Source organism: Sceloporus occidentalis, unplaced genomic scaffold (genome assembly GCF_023333645.1).
Source record: "Sceloporus occidentalis isolate IW3139 unplaced genomic scaffold, rSceOcc1.0.p SCAF_18, whole genome shotgun sequence".
Taxonomy (NCBI): Eukaryota; Metazoa; Chordata; class Lepidosauria; order Squamata; family Phrynosomatidae; genus Sceloporus; species Sceloporus occidentalis.
The window spans coordinates 16,329,627-16,347,500 of record NW_028316998.1 but is presented as its reverse complement, the minus strand read 5'-3'; the positions used below and the strand labels follow the sequence as shown (position 1 = coordinate 16,347,500).

Below are 17,874 nucleotides of genomic sequence, written 5' to 3'. Positions count from 1 at the left end.
ACTCTTGGCCCAAACCCAGAGTTTAACCTCCATATATAATTTACACAACATAAATATATATAAAATGCCTACCGCCCTAAAAGCCAGCAGACAACCACCACATAACCAATTCATCCCAATGCAGGACAACTTTAACCCCAATAAAAGCACACGACATTTTTTTTTTTATTTTTTACAAATTTTGTATATATATATATATATTTTTTTTATTATTTTTTTTTATACACACACCTTTTTTTTATTTTTTATTTTTTTTTTAACATAAACGGGAGGGGGGGTGGGAGTTTTTCCAAAAGAGCTTCCATTTTCGCCCGCAGCTCTCCTGCACAGCTGCTATTACCAGCCTAAAGGGTCAGTAGCACAGCCAGCAGTTCGCCTTGTGGCATGAAGAAAACGACCCCTCAGTCCCTCTATTTATAGCGCAAATTCGCGCCCTTTGCACAGCGCGAGGCGTCCTCGAGACGCCTCGAGACCAAGGCGGCAAATCACTAAACGGCACGCGCGCACCCCGAAATTTCTAACTTATATAACACAGCTTTTTTTTTTTTTTTTTTTGAAGACTTCCTAGCCTGAACTTTTGAACCCTCCTATCTAACTAATAGGTGACCTTTCTGTGAACCCTAGCTCCTATCCCCACAACTACATGCCGCCCTGTGCTATTTAGGCAGCAGGGCTCTACAAACGATGCTAATAATTGCAAACATACCTGTTTCAGGGTGCAGAGTGTATTTTCCGATTACTTTAGACGTTCAGGAAAAGGTTGGAAGAAAAAAAAAAAAAAAAAAGGAGAAAACATTAGCAATTGCATACAGATTGATATCCACCAATTTCTAATAATATTATTCCTGCCTACAGATGGGGCTCACAATAATAAAATTAAATAGAACATCTAGTTTGGAATGAATGGAGTCTTGAATGGAGCGTTCTTCCTGCAAGATGAGTTGAACTGCCCCTCTATAGTGAAATCAATGAGGACCATTAAGACCTATACTGCATTAATTATGCAGGTACAGGTGCAGGGTACTAGGGTTTGCCCTCAATAATGCATCATGACAAACGCTCTAGTGAACGGACTCCAAAAAGAATGGCAATTTCAAGAATAGAGTCTATAAATAGGAGCTTGGTTGCTAGCTGACATGGTGCTACTATGCATGTGTACTGGTGCACACAAGTCTATTTTTTTTAGCTTAGTTAAAATAAAATTAAAACTTAATAAAGGGTGGAAGGCATGCGTCAATTACATGTTAAAGGTACTGAAATCTATGAAAAGAAAAATCAGATATCGAAAAGGACTTACAATTAAGAAGACCCAGTTGGAGGAGAGATGCCAGGACTGTCACGATCATGAAGAAAAGCAGTCCCCCTCTCCGGCCCATAAAACTAACAACAGGGCACATGACTAAGCACGAGGCCAAAGCTATCCCTGCCAAGGTGTAATAGTTGACATAGAAATTGTAGATTATGGGCAAGTTAATGTCTGGGTCCATTAGGCTTTTCGCAAAACAGTGGTGTATTCCGAAACCAGTCAGCCTGTAGGGGGGACACAAAACCACATTTTTAATAACAAAGACAAGGATTTTCTTATAGCATCGTATCAAGAATGCAGAATTAATAAATACTGGACGTGGTTGCTTTTCCTTTTGCATCAATTCGATTTTAAAACACACAAACGTTTTATAATTGCAAAGCAAAAACGAACGGCAAATATGAGCTATTGGAATGACCAACCAGTTTCAGGGTGTTTACAAAAAAAAAAACGTGTCCGCATGATTAACAGAGTAAATTTGAAAATGGGACAAACATACAGTAGACATGATGTTATATCTACAATTAAATGTCATTCAATAGAAAAAAGAAAAAAAAAGAGTAACCCTTTGGTAACTAAATGTACCATTAAAGCATTTCCAGTAAATCAAGTCAAATTAAGTAAAATTTGGCCTCGTTCGTATTTTTGTTTTCTTGGAACACTTGTCATGTCACGTAAAAGCACCTGATAGGGTGTTGCCATAGAAACCGTAAATGCTTCTTAAAAGGTTTCTGTGCTTTTATTTATTTATTTTCCTTTCTTTAAAAAAAAAAAACCAACCATGTACCGTATTGGCTCGAATATAGGCCGCACTTTTTTCCCCCACTTTAAGTTTTTAAAGTGGGGGTGCGGCCTATATTCGGGGTCTAGCGCTCGACGCCCGGGACTGCAGTCCCAGTGCCGGCACCGGAAGTTGTATACGCGTATTGCGTAGATGTCCCCCGCCGGCCCCGCAAGACACCCGGGAGTCTGCTCCGGTAAGTGAGGAGGACAGTGGTAGCATATCTCATGCAGGGAGGACAGTGGTAGCATATCTCATGCAGGGAGGACAGTGGTAGCATATCTCATGCAGGGAGGACAGTGGTAGCATATCTCGGGGGGGGGGGACAGTGGCAGCATATCTCGGGGAGGGAGGACAGAGTGGCAGCATGTTTTTTTGGTGCTTTTTTAAAGAAAAAAACTTTTTCTTTAAAAAAGCACCAAACTTTTAGGGTGCGGCCTATATACGGGGGCGGCCTATATCCGAGCCAATACGGTATTATTAGAATAGGTATGGAAAGCATATAAGTTGTTTGTTATTCTTGAACAAAACACATTTTACTTACGAATTCACGCAGAGAACCACAATATTCTTCCACAGATTCCTTGTCTTAACAAGTTTGAGGATGAATACCTTCTTGGTACTACTGCTAAGGTTCCTCTCCAGCTCTGGAATACATAAATCAAGGTTTCGTTACCAAACTTTTTCAAATGCTTTACCCCCCCCCCCAAACAACTAAAGATTCTTGGTTTTATATAGGTTTAAATAAAACTAACAGCGAGACTTTATGTTTGAACCAATGATGTCATAATCACCACAAAAGGTGAGAAGGTTCAATATTCGCTACGGCTTCGGCTTGCACCGAAATGGGAAATACAAAAATGTTAACTAGGACCAATAAAAAATAATGAACAAATTGCTTATAAATCAAATAAGGTTAAATCAAACTACGGCTCAAATGAATAGAAACGCAATGGCACTTGTGTTTTGCCTTACAGCATACTGCCAAACATTTCTTCCAATGGATATGATCCTATTGTTGTGTATCTTTACACTCTTAGGTATACCTTAGAACATTCTAAATAAACCAGCACTAAGACGCTTCAAATGTAAACCCTTCAATGGAACAAGATTATATTGTAGAGAATCACTAATGTATCAACCATATGGTTGTAATTACTTATCAAGATGTAAAGACATTCTGTATTGCCATCTGTATTTAAGTAGGGATGTCAACTATATTATATCAGCGAGAAAAGGTGTTAATTAATCGTAGCCTAAGATTTTGCCCATTTGTCACAGGTATGCTCATCCATCTCAGCCTCACACATTAAAAATACGTGTGACAAACGTGTACATTACATTATAAATTAATCTATCGATGGTATTTAACACCATAGAAATTACGGAACATAGATATCACATTATGGGACAGATGTTGGCGATGTTTAAGAGAAATAGGAATGTTAGTTCAGATTTGGTGGGAATGTGATGTATTAGAATCCATTAACTAACAAGTGAGCGTATTATTATTGCAGCTCTATACTTTTCTTCTACATACTAATTTGCCTTTATTAGATAAATATCAGATTAAAGTTGTTAATCCGTATCTTATTAACTATTAAAATCTGCATTTCTAGATATTGGAAAAAAAATGAAATAATGTGGCACGAACTCATTAATCAAATTAGCTATCAATGTAATATGAAAAGGGGTTTTTTATTCTAACGAAGGCAAATTAGATATCCATGCTCAAGTATGGTCTAAATGGTTATCTTCCCCATCCATTTCAGGATACAACTAATTAACTAAGAGACATCGCACATATGGAATAGGATCTTCTCTCCTCCTCTCGATCTCTTCTCCATAAAAATGAATGGGTTTATTTCTAGTAATATGAATATGGAAATTTATGATTTGTAACAAAAATACATTTTTGTACTATTTTTTTTTTTAAAGATCTGTTTGTCGTATCCGACATACGAACATAAACTTTATATGTATGATTGCTGTATTTGCTCACTGTTAAAATGTCTTCTCTTAGGGGAAACCGTTTATGATATACAAAATAATGTATGAAAAAGCAATATAAAGTAAAATGTTTAATTTAAAAAAATTGTGTGTATGACATAATCGGCTAATTTGGCTATTGCGAAAGCAATAAAACCCATAGGTCACATACTGACACCCCAACAGCGATATCACTTTTACCAAAAACACTGCAGACATAATGCAGACAGTACTCACCAGGCATTACTCCTTTTATATCAGTTTCGGTGTTCACTCGGTTTCTGTGAATGATCTCAAGAATTTGTTTCTTGGAAGCCTCAAACTGAAGTGTAGCCATGAGCCATCTCAGGGATTCTGGGAAAATACTACGAGATAAAATATTTGGTTACTATCATGTTTACATAATTGCAGATTATTTACATACTATAACATTGTATGTATGTATCTATATAGCTATCTTTGGTATAAAGGCATTGCTCTTAAGTAAAACCAAACACCTCTAACATCCCCTTCCAACCAACTACCAGGGGCTTCTGTAATAAATAGGTTATTGCAACATCTGATCTCCTATGCGCCATACTGATGCAGCTGGCCTGTACACTGTGAATCATGCCAGCATTTTGTCACTCTATGCTACACTGCACTTGCATAATGAGCTTTCGGCAGTGCTGGATATGGAATATAAGCCACCAGCTTTCCAAACTACGCTGTGTCAATTCACAGATCTGCAGCTACTCAGAAAAGGATCATTTTAGCATCAGCAGCGTCTCCACTGCCAATCAATGAAACGCATGGGCTACACATCCCTGTCCCACTCGCTCAGCTACACTTCCTACTGATCTTTTCTAGCATGTAAAGAAAGGCTTACTTAAATTATCCCATAGACAAAGTAAGTAATCATCCACCTGAGACAAGCTTTAGTACAAAGGGGCAACACACATTATACTTTATGATGTGTTTATACATATGTACTCCATACCTACACACACACACAGTGTATGGAGCATTTCATTAGGCATTATTATTTGCTGCTGTGCAAATCAGATTTACTTTAGAGCTGCTGAGAAACAATTTACTGCAACACAACCCCCCCCCCCAAAGACTTTCAATCCATTTTATACAGCTAAATGCATATGAGCAGCTGTTTATGTTTCAATGAAAAAAAGCACGTTATTTTATTTATATAGTGCAAACAGCTATTTCGTGCTTAAAAACTTGTGGTTCAGGAATTACCTTTATATTAAAATTCAACAACCCCCCCACACACATATTTTGGCATTAAAAAAAAAAAAGGCATATTCCCAGCCAATGACATGGGATTGCGAGATACTTACTACCAGTAAGGCAGCATCAAGATGAATGGACAGATGATGACTGCTTGCAGGATTTGCCAGTCTCCACAGAGTGCAGCAATACCAGGAAGAAGGAACTGTCCAGCCAAAGCGGTGAAACTCGCAATCATCGTTATCATGAATCTGTGACTGGGCGGACAGAGTTCTATCCCTAAAATAAAAGCACAGTGGACAAAAGCATTAGATGATTTACTCAGAACATAACCTTGGGTGTTTTGCAGACAAATGTACAAGCCCAGCATGTCAGCAGATATCACATAAACATTAAGTATTATATTATGAATCGTTACTGGTTTAATAAAAGCACAGGACATCCACAATGGAAGAAAATGATAAAAGATATGTTACAGAGAAGATGAAGATCAGGAAAGAGCTTTAACTAATACTGAGTGGGCACTCTTTTAGAAGCTTGGCTTAATGAACCCCTGTTATGTATCATTACTACAGACGATCAGCTCCTTGTTCACAGGCAGCATTATAGAATTTAGACATCCACAGAACCGTGTTACTGATACGCGCTTACAGCTTAACAGTTAATCATAGGAACTGGTGTGCTGGCATACCCTAATGGGAAATCTGGCTCTGGCAATGTTGCTAATGAAACATCTCCTTTGGGACTCATCTATTAGGACTCATCACATTGAAAATATGAGCCTCGGCACATGCATGTTTTCCTAAGCATATTTTCCATTATTTGCAGCCTAGGCTGACAGATCCCAGTTCAACTGTGTGTTTTTAATGCGATTGTCTTAAATAACACCATGCAAGACTTGGTATATAGGCCAGTGCGAACTGCCTGACAAACATCAAACAGCTCTCTTATAATAGCTTCCACTCATAACGTATCTAGAGGATATATGAAAGATAGATACCAATTACTGGCTAGATGTATGTTTACTGAACACAGCACAGTGTATCGAGAATTAGAATACTACAAGAATAAATAACCTTTAACCTTGGCTTCTTATTACATTGATCTTATTGGGCAGCTTATAGACAATTTAGCCTTCGACACATCAAAAAATAGAATGCAACGTAATCCACGATAAAATATTGCATTTTTTTTCAACCGTTGAACCACACCCTAGGCAAGGATGTCTTCATATTATGTGTAAATATCAACGCATAACGAAGATGCCAACCACAGCAGTGCCCAGCCATCACATCATAATGATGTCATCTGCATCATGAGAAAAATGTGTAGCAGCTGATTGACTGCGACATTGTTAATCATTAATCACTTAAATACAGCCTCTAGTATCAAAGTACAACATATCATGGGAACAAAGGTGTGTCGGTAAGAGTTGCTCGGCTGGATGTGGAGTTCATGGAAAACCCAATTAAAGGCAACAGTTCATCACGTGAATTTCCTTTCCAACATCTGCACATGACTCAATAAAATGTTGAAGTGGAAATCCCATAATGTTAGCATGCATTGCTTTAGAATGCCTTACAATTTAAAACATAAAAGAATATGTTTGAAATGTTAAGACAGTATTTTTTCATTGTTTATAATTGCTTTATAGTTAATTACTTCTAAAACTGCCTTTTGCTTTCACCCTGTTCCAGCAGAAAAAAAAATAAAATCTGTGAAACGTGGGAGCAGGTGATGCCACCTAAACATGAATAAGTGCCCACAATATAGAAACAGAGGTAAAAATGATGAAAAAATTTGAGCTTTACAACCGATTTTGGAATAAAAAATATAATTTGAAGGGCATTTAGTTTGTGGCTCACAAAATCTCTCACTGTGTGAAATGTAAGTGCTTAGGTTTATATTTTAAAATAAAAGCTTTATTGATCAGGGATGTACGATTCAGGAAGTTTTTCATCCCTCTGCCTTTGCCCGTGAATGCAGAGTTCTTGCTCAAATGGGTTTCTGGTTCATTTCTTGACACTTTGTGGTCAGTAACATAAGCCTACCCTACAACATCATTTTTACCTTGCCATTTAGCTATTCTCTTTTAGAACTTGGGCTATTGAAAGATTTCACTGATTGATCAGTAGAGATTTAAGATTCAATATTCACCAGAAGTTATTAAAATATGTAATTAACCTACAGACTTTTCAAACCAAAAAACCCTTCCTGGCCATGAACAGAGATTGTTCTGTTGAACAGTAATGGCGTAAGGCACCAAATCTCTTGGTAAAGATATTTGGCAGATACTTAATAAGGAGAAAAAATATATATTTATTTTAACAAAACACATGCACCTAATTTGTAAAGGTTTTAAGAAACGGTTTGAACTGTAAGCAGCAAACCTGGCAAATTAGCATTTATAAAGCAACAAGGGAAAAGCATACATATGGTCAGGTGTCTAAGCTCTTCTACGTGACTCCAACCACATTTACTTTTAACACATTGCGAAGAAAATCCAACAAGAAGAATGAACACAGCCAAAACCACTAGCTTTCCAGCTAAAAATCATGCAAAGTACTTTAGTTTCCCTTATAAAGCACTAAATAAGATACAAACCAAATCTGTGCTTAAACTGGTAGAATAGTATAATTCACTCCACAAAAGGAGATCTTTCAATATAATAAACATAAATCAATATTGACCAGTGAAATGTAAAAACAAAATACAAAGATTAGCCATTATTCAGAGGATAAAGTAATGGGTGCATCAAACAATAAGATTGTTATTTTAGAGGTCAGTGGCCCAAAATCATGAAACCGGAACAGCCCGGGGGGGGGGGGGAAATTGCCCTCCTGAACTCCTTATTAGCCCTCTTCTGATTTTTTTTTCTGTGTTTTTTCCCCCATTACAATAAGGATTTTTGGGAGTTTCTGTAATAGCACCAAATGAAACTGTGGTAACAAGAAATAGTATTTAGATATTGGAACAACACAGTTCAGAAAACACTCCGTGGTAATTACTACACAAGGAGGGTGTGGTAGGTTGACAATGTGTGTAATGGACATAATCAGCTTCCTGTACAATGAATCGTGTAGCAATGTAGGAACATTTTAACGGAAGGTGTATACAGATGGCAAGAACAGCCCACAGTGTGCAAAACCCCCAAACGTTATCAATTTAAATGTCGGTGTATGATTTTTAAGTAGTTAGGGTGCTTTTATCAAAGATGGTCCTGAAGCACCATCAATCCCTAAATGTACAATTTTAATAGGCAATGTGTCAACCCCAGCCACACTTAATGTTTACAAGTCAAAAAAAAAGATCCTGACCCGCTTATCGATTTAAAAAAAGGGATGCACTTCATCCAGTTTTTGTGCCCCCCCCCCGATATCTCTAATCATTAGTCAGTCAGACAAGTAACACAATCTATTGTTGAACAGTGTTCCCAGTAAAATTCCATAAAGCCGGCATGTCCCTCTCAACGACTGGAATTTTGGCCCATTACGCTTAACAGTATGTCGCAATCAGCGGAATTAACAGATCTGTATCCAAGACAAAATTACCATAACCTGGCTACTGGTCAGAGAAAGATGTCACACAAAATGAAAATGAATGCTAATTAACCAATTACATTAAAGATAACATGATATTTTGTCACTTAATGTCAAAGCATTCTGGTTACATCACATTACAAATTCCAGATTAATAGATCAATAAGTAATCTGTATAACTCACTAAACAAAGAGACTCAATGGCCTTTATATTGATCTAGTGGCACAATCTCAAGCAAAAATCTCTTGGCAATAAATCCCTTAACGGTGTTTTTCAGTGAATGGACAAAACATTTTATAAACCTACTAAAATAACAACAACTAGCACACCTTTTTAGTTTTTTTCGTTTTTAGACCAAGCGTTTGAAAATATTAACCTCTCTTTATCAAGTCTGAAACAATGTATTACCCAAAGAGCAATACTCATTTTTTTGCATACCATCCATGGACTAACATGGATATCCCTAAAGTTCTAAAATATCCAAATTAATCTGAAATTTACAGCTGCATTTTCTCCATTTATCCTACCTCCCTTATATTCCTTAATCTGAAAAGGAAGAATAACGGGAATTAAACACTAATTTCTCCTAGCGAACAAGAAATAGGTGGGTTTTAGAGGAGAAAAAACACATGAGCAAGCACTTATCAATGTAACTAATAAAATGTACTATTTATATATTAGCTATATATATGTAGTTGGATTGGATCTCACCAGCAGTCTAAAAAAATCCTACAACTACTTGGAAAAAGGATATCACCAACCAAAAGGTATGTGGTCACTTTAGGAAAGAAAGGTGGGCAGTCGCACAATATGGCTGATGGGCCTGGAGCTTAACCTCCATCAGCTCTTATGTTTCTATGGCCCTGAGAACATCAAAATATGGAATGTAAATATATTCTATTAGTCCTTATTTATTCATAGATAATGAATGATTGGCCTTCACCAAGTGCGGCATCACTGCAGGAATAGAACTTTTTGCAAGACCTCTGAGACCTAATGAAGAGGTTAATTATCACTCCGCAAGAACAGTTTGCTTACAGAACAAATAAGGGAGTGCACATTTACACCTCCATTACTTATTTGACTTGGTAGGGATGCTTATTGGTATTTCTAAGCAGACATGAATCATTCTGTTTTGGTACACACATAACACCTATTATCCTTCTAAATTGGGAATCTCAGCAAGAGAACAGCAATGCTCATAAGAATTGTGTTAAGCATTTCCAACAAAATTGGGAAGGTTCATCTGAGGAAATGACCTATGTCATGTACACCGTCTCTCGCTGTGCCTGTTACCCTGTACCAAAGAACAGCTGCTTAAGTGAAGAGCCAAGTTAAATACGAGAACTAGCATTGCTGGCCATTTGCAGTGGTTAGTAGCATATGTATATTTTACTTGTACTCCAATAGCCTTAAAAAGAATAAAAATGGTCTAAAAATGCTCAACTGCACAGATGTGTATTCCATACATGTCGTTCATCTAATACAGACTCCAATATGCTTAAAAAAAGATGTGTCCCTTTATGTATTAAAATTTTAGGGTCCTATGAGTACTGGGCTGCCAATCAATAGATAATAAATGATGGCTTATTGCCTAAACTCTCCAGCACCTCATCCATCTCTGGTTAATGTTCTATAACAACTACATAACTGGAATATTGTTCGGCATCTATATTAAATTGAGCATACAACTATATATGCTTTACACAACAAAGAGCAGAAGAAATAAACTGTGACCTGCAAACCTGAAACAGCGGAAAATATACAACCCCGGAATATAAATAGGTAAACATTATCCCGTAGTTTCATTTATTTTATATATTTGTCCACTAGAAGGTTCCTTTTCTCACAATCATTTTCTTCAAGCAAGGCAAATTTAGAGAATTACACAACTACAGAGCCCTAATATACCATATCTCCTGAACCTCAGCATAGTTATTACTAAAGACCATGGTCAAAAATACACAATCTGTTCTCTTCAGAGCGCAACTAAGTCTTCTCTATAGCACAACGTGAATACAATCACGTTTTCCTGTGTAAAGTCTCCATTTTCTACTTCTATTCCGTATGAATTTAATTTATTTATTTATTTTTTTATTACTTGAAAAGGGTTTTGGGGTTTTTTTTGTGTAAGGCTATGGAATAGTTTCCATTCCCTAAATGAAATTAATCTACATACTGTCTTCAAACTTCACCACCCTTCAGGTCATCAAGAAAAATTATTCTGTAAACATTTAAAAAATGTGAAACAATTTGAAGGCTTTCTAGTAATGGCCCATTGTTTATCTCACATCCAATAAAGTGTGACATTCAGTAATCATAATATTGACAACTGTAATTAGGCGTTTCCAAATACATGTAAAATTCCAAAGACAGGTTCACAAAAAAAACCAAACACAAAAATATGCAAAGTGTGTAGATGGTCGAAGATGAATTAGATCATAGCACGGTTGTTTCATCATACTATTTTGTGGATCATTTATATATAGTTATGCTTCATTTATTTTTCAGTTACACATTGCTGTTTACTGCATCACAAATGTTCATACGTGTGACAAACAATAAATCCAAGTAAACGTAATCACTGCTTTAATCCGGTTATATTGCAGGACATTTTATAAATAAGTCCAAGATTACCTTTAACAGGAACAGAATTAGCCCTAGACTTGAAATAAATATATTTAGCGACATTTAGATATAGAAAGGCATCCATCTGTGATCTCCAGAGACACTCTTCAGGTTAAGAAAAAACACAAATTAATAGAAAAGAATAATAAAACTAATTTGGCCAATAATTATACCGTGTCCTCATGCCACCAGACAGAGGACCTCGTAGTAGCTGGTGAGCTTTTGTGTATAACTACTTTTGGCTTTTTGTGGTCTCAGAAATGACCTGCCTTATAACAATGTACAAAAAGATGATACGGTGTACTAAACTCTCTTTAAGGGCATGGCCTGTGCACAGACAACAACCACTCATGTACAATACTATCATTTTCTTATAGGTTATGGGTCGTTTCTTATCATGCTGTGGTTATGTCACATTTTGTTTGCACAAGATGAAGTATCACATGTTTTTGGTGTTGGAGATACCTATTAACAGGAAGTAGCAAGACAAGATGCACGCTCAGCTTAAAGTAAGCTACACATATGTAAATGTTATTTAAAAAGTGCAACTTTTGAGAAACTAATAACAACCCTCATTTGCTGCATTAGTTAAACTTTGGCATAGTTACAGTAACCTAAATTGTCATACCAGGAAATCTCTGGGTTTGACCCAGAGTCTCCAGACAAAGAGCTGCTTCCCCAGGTCGCTTCCCTCTTTTTTGGACAGTGAGAGCGGCATTTATCCATGACAACTAACCGCAAACTTTCCCTCCTACTCCTGGCTAAATATCTGGGGCTAGTGCTGCCCATACGCACTGCTAGGTATACCCCATACAAAGCCTCTCTACTAGGAGAGGGGGCTCTACAGGTAGCCGAGCCCAAGAAGCTCCCAGGTGTGCCAGGGTCCCTGCCTAATCTACTGACCCCACCAGAATATCCCACATGGGACACCAATTGCATATATTTACATGAAAACATAACAGGCTTCATTCAACAACCCATCTAAATGTTCTTTGGCTTTAGTGGAGGTGAAAGTATGCATGGTTAGTGATGCAGTTACCTGGGTAAAACGTTTTGGGTTTTTTTTTTTGTTTTAGACTCTTAACTATGAACGCTTTTTCTGAATATTAGCTTTCCAATCTACATTTCCAGAACTAGTCACCCCTTACGTACATAAAAATTACATATATATCACGTATATACACATTTAAGTTACTACTTACACATCTATGCAACACACTAGAATGATAATGATTAGGGTTTTAAATAAATAGAGGTTGTATTTTTCTTGTATGTTTCAGTTTGCATCAAGGGTTATTTTTCATAAGTTTGGCCCAAGGGACTTCAAAAACAGGCATTGGTAAAATGGTATCTTAAAATATTATATAAAAAAAAACAAAAAACTTTAAAGGTTGTAATTTTGGGAGCAAGCAAACCAGATAAACTTTTTTAACTTGGGAAGCATAAATCATAATACTAATGCCACAAACGGAATAAATTAAATATGTTGCCGAAATGCATGTTAAAAGGCATGCTTTTGAACTATAATCAACACAAACGTGATGTTAAAACCCATTTTTCAACCTCTTTTGGTCAGAATTTCCTTCCTTTTATCGAATGATCTACATTTTATTTTAATGAGCAACTTTGAAGAGCAGGAAACACTTCCGGAGACACTACACAAAATAAACCCTGGATCTTAACCATATCCTTATTGTCAGGAAGCCTTTTCTCCACAGATTATAGATTATATAGCTGTGTATCAAAATTTGTCTCTAGGGAATGGAACTGCAAAGTACTGAAACCAATACATCCTATGTGTTCTCTGTATGACCCCATATTAAACGGCTAAAATGTACAGGGGGTGTCAAGCTTAGTTCTGTAATCCTGCCATACTCTTTCAAATATTATTCAATCATTAATACCCAGTTAGACAGTAAAAAGAAGACCAAAAAATAAAAAAAAATAAAAAAACGAGAGGTTGTTTTAAAAATGATTTTGGGGCAAAGCTGGGAACGCGGTGCAAGGAGTACTGCCTCCCGCGAGCTTTGTATTCTGGCAAAATCTCCTTGCAGCCCCCCAAAAACATGGTTTGTTATTAAGAACAAGATACGAATAAGATACTTCTTCCTTGGAACCATTTTTAAGTGGCTTTAATGTATTGCCCCATGAAAACAAAAAAATATATGTGGGATTTTCTTATATACAAATTCTACTAGGGTAGTAGCTTAACTACTAGTTTCACGTTTAAGTGTAATAAATGAAAACTTGATAATTTTATTTAAAAGCCGGTCATAGCTTTGGCTTGTTACATAGAAAAAGCAATTTCAAATATCTGTTAAATACACTGAGCAAATCTACACCCTGTGGGCACGCTAGATATCAAATGCAAGATTTTGTGCACCAAACTATGTTCAGTTAACCTAAAATATTCAACGTCCTTCAGCACTTTTTTCCACAGCCATAGCTGTAATTAGGCCACACTTTGGAAAGATACTAGAATGAAACATTGCGGAAATTACAAAGCTACATGAGGAATAGATAGTAAAATAGTTTTTAGAATTTTAAGCTTAAATAAGCCATATAGCTTTATGAATACAGAGAGGGCATTGTCTTGTCATTTTAATTGGATTAAAGCTCACAAAAGGCTTGCTTGCGCTTACTTGCATCCAGACAATGCTTCTGGTTGATTTGTGTTCATTTTGATTGGCTTTCCCACATTTTCATTTTAAAAAAGGTATTCTGTGAAAGAGGTTAGGGCCAAAGATACTTATGCAAAGAATAAAACAAATGACGTCCAACGGCTACTTTGGCCAGTCCACACAATAGCCAGAATTTAAACCTGTACTCAAGAAGAATTAATTCATTGTAACCAGGGCCGGCCCAAGGCAAAATGCCGCCTGGGGCGAATTAATTAAAATGCTGCCCCCCCCTTATCTACCCTTCCTCTCCCTCCGTCCCTGCCGCCCCCCCCCCTTCTTGTACTTACCTTTCAGCAGTCCTGCGGCGAGTCTCCCTGTTCGGTCTCGGTGCCGGCTTGTAATGCTGAGCGCCGGAAATCTTCCGGCACTCAGCATTACAAGCCAGCACCGAGACCGAACAGGGAGACTTGCCGCAGAGGAGAGAGCGAGGGGCGCCGAGCAGTACCGACAGCGGCGCCCCTTTCTCTCTCTTTCGCTTTAAAAAAAAAAAAAAAAAAAAAAAAAGGGCTTGGGGCGGCAAAGTGCCGCCCCTTCAAGAGTGCCGCCTGGAGCGGTTGCCCCACTCGGCTCCATTGTCGGGCCGGCCCTGATTGTAACATGCAGCAAGAGGACCATGGGAGATCCTAACTGAGCCACAGAAAGAAGACCATATCTAATTGCAGTCTTCCAGAAGAACATGCTTCTTATAAATTATATATTTTACAGGGCCTCCATGTGCCACGTACAGTGGTTCTGTGTGCAGCACAGCGATGGGCATCTTAGGCTTTCCCTTTCATTGATATGGTATGTCGGCCATAACAGACAAGTTGCTGCTTAGTTCATTTCTGAATCCAGCAGCTCAGGGAGAATAGAAGGTCTCCATAGAGGTAGGGCCTTATCTAATAACCAACCTCTGCTCGTGGCTGCAGGGTTAGCAAATGGTCTGCTTTTACCCTTAGGTTAAAAGCAGTTTTCTTCACAGATTGTTTAATTCCCCCCAGCCATCATGCACTGACAAATTTGTTAATCAATGGACAACGTTTCAAGTTATATATAGCTTAAGATCCTTGCGTCAAAAAAACATGTTTTGTTTTTTTTTTATACTAACTGGCGTTTGACTGTATTTGTTCCTTTCGTAGATTTCACCAAATTAGCCCTTTAAATGTAATAAACCATCAGTAAAACTAATATATTAACTGTCAATTCAGCAGGATTCAGTGGTTTGATTTCCACAGTTTTCTGTATCATGTACCAACAGTGAAATTCAAACTACAGCCAACGCACCAAACTAATTTCCAAATTACAAGTGTATGCTATTAGTGTGTGCCAGGAATCTGTTTTTCTTGGCAGCCATATCTGAATCAAGTGATGATTTGGTAGCCAAATTAACTACCGATTTAATTTCCTGAATTAGTTGGTGGAACAGTCTGCTTATGCTCAACAATGTGTTCCCCGTGTTCCCACTGTTAGAACTAAAACTCAAGAAAAGCTGTGGAAGGGTAGAGCCTGGACTAAAAATTGTGAGACTCATGGTCAATCCATGAGCATTCCTGTTACAAATATAGTAACATTACACTTACCTTTTAAAGGGATAATCACATGAAAACACTTAAAAAATATTTTAAAAGACAAAAAAAAAATAATTTTGTAATAATAATAATAATAATAAAGTACCCCCAGCCTTTAAAAGGCCCATAGTATGTTTCTAAGAAACCATCTTGAGGAAGACCCAAAACTAATTTGATTTTGGCCTATCAATTTAAATAGAAAATTATTGGAAAATGTTTCATAAGTAACAATTGTACAGACTATTTCAGAGAAATGTTTTAGACTTGAGAAAGGGAGAAGAGCTCCCGAAAGCTTGTCATTCCAAAATTCTGTTAGTCCAATAAAAAAGGTATTATAACAAGATACTTATTCCATCTGTTATTTGATATTGACTATTTCAACGACAGATTTGAGCATATTTAGAGCCGCTACAAAGCTGCAGATTTTAGGAGCTATGCTGGTTAACAGCATGGGAGAGAATAATATTTCTTAAACATAACCAAAACAATTTTTTGCAGATTCATGCTGTTTCTGCTCCAGGATACATATTTTTATAAATTGCCAATAACTTCCACTAACTGCATGGAAATACAATTAGGATTATGATCTCTGCGTGTAATTTTCACTAAACCAGAAAGTCAAGGGCTTATTGCTTATGCTGCAGACATGAGTTTTGTCCTACATAGACAGATCATAAGACAATTTTGGTTACTTTTCCCACGTTTGTTAAAAACATTTCACTTCCAGCACTGGTAAAATGCTCGATGCACAACAGGTAAAAGGTGCTGCTTAATCACATACATTAGTGCCTAAAATGTTATAAGTAGTATAACATTTTAATTCAAAAACCATTAATAGATCAATGGTAACTGATTACGTTGTCATAAGATAACCAACCTTTTTCTTTAAAAAAAAAGCACCAAAAAAACATGCTGCCACTCTGTCTCCCCCCCCCCCGAGATATGCTGCCACTCTCGCCCCCCCCCCCAAGATATGCTGCCACTGTCCCCCCCCCCCCCCCCCCGAGATATGCTGCCACTGTCTCCACCCCCCCGAGATATGCTGCCACTGTCCACAGCGGATGTGCCGGCACCGGAAGATGTCCCCCGCCGGCCCCACAAGACTGGGAACTGTTAATTCACAAACCCTGTCCAAAATTTGGAAAGTGTGTTATTTTGTCCTCTTTATTCCCACAAAGACTGGAAATCGCCCATTTTAGGGGAAACAAGAAGAAAACAAGAAAGCCGCCTCTTTTGGATTAACATCTGGAATGCTTCCTATCTATCCTATAAACATCTTTAGTCCTTTGGCACACTGTTCTTTATGAATTATAAGCTATATGTGGTTTTGAAAAGCTAATTTAGCTTTGGTAAAAGCTACTATATTAATGTGTTAGCCTCCTTGACATATCCAACAATACAAGAAATTACACATACAAAAGCGTACGCTTCTTCCTATACTGACAAAATTTTTCATTTTCTCAAATAGTTTTTGTCAGCTTTGATCACACTCTACATGCTCACAATGTTATAGTTTTTATCTCAAATCCTTATAATTGCACCTTACATTCAAAAATTAAAGCAGAGACTGGGTGTCATGGCTTTAAAAAGAATTGCGACTAAAGACAGTGAAGAGTGGCTTTTAAAACTACCTGCCTGGTTTCTGAATTCAGTATATTTGTTCAACAAAGCTTACAGAAATAAGAGACAACCATATGCAGTGTATGTAATAAAGCAGGGCTAATCCCTGAGCCCTTTGTCTCAGTCCCAGTAGCAGATTATTCTTAACAAGTACAGCAGTTATTTATAGTATATACCAAATACCCTTGTAATATTTTGTCTACCAATCATTTCACAAATTATACTGATACTTAAGTACCCATGGTTCCCTGTGTGTAACAAGCACATAGGATACGAGACCCTCATGCCTTCTAAAATGTAAAAAGGCCAATGACTATGACTGTCAGGTTGTAAAAGGGGAATTGAGGGGTTTGTTTCTATGAGAGACAATTGCCAAAGCAGGTGCAGTTAGTTCCATTCAGTCTTACTCCAGATGTGAAAAGCCATAGTATACCCAAAAAAAAAACAAGGTGCCTCTATCCTTCTGATCTTCAGAAGGAAAAATACAAACAATTGTGATATATATATATATATACATACACAAAATGTATATTATAATTTGATATGGTAACAATATAT

At 37.2% G+C, this 17,874-nt stretch overlaps 1 pseudogene; it reads right to left on the bottom strand.

The window, feature by feature from the left end:
- LOC149302711 (solute carrier family 22 member 23-like) overlaps positions 1-17,874 on the bottom strand; it is a 64,671-nt pseudogene that overhangs the window by 7,575 nt on the left and 39,222 nt on the right.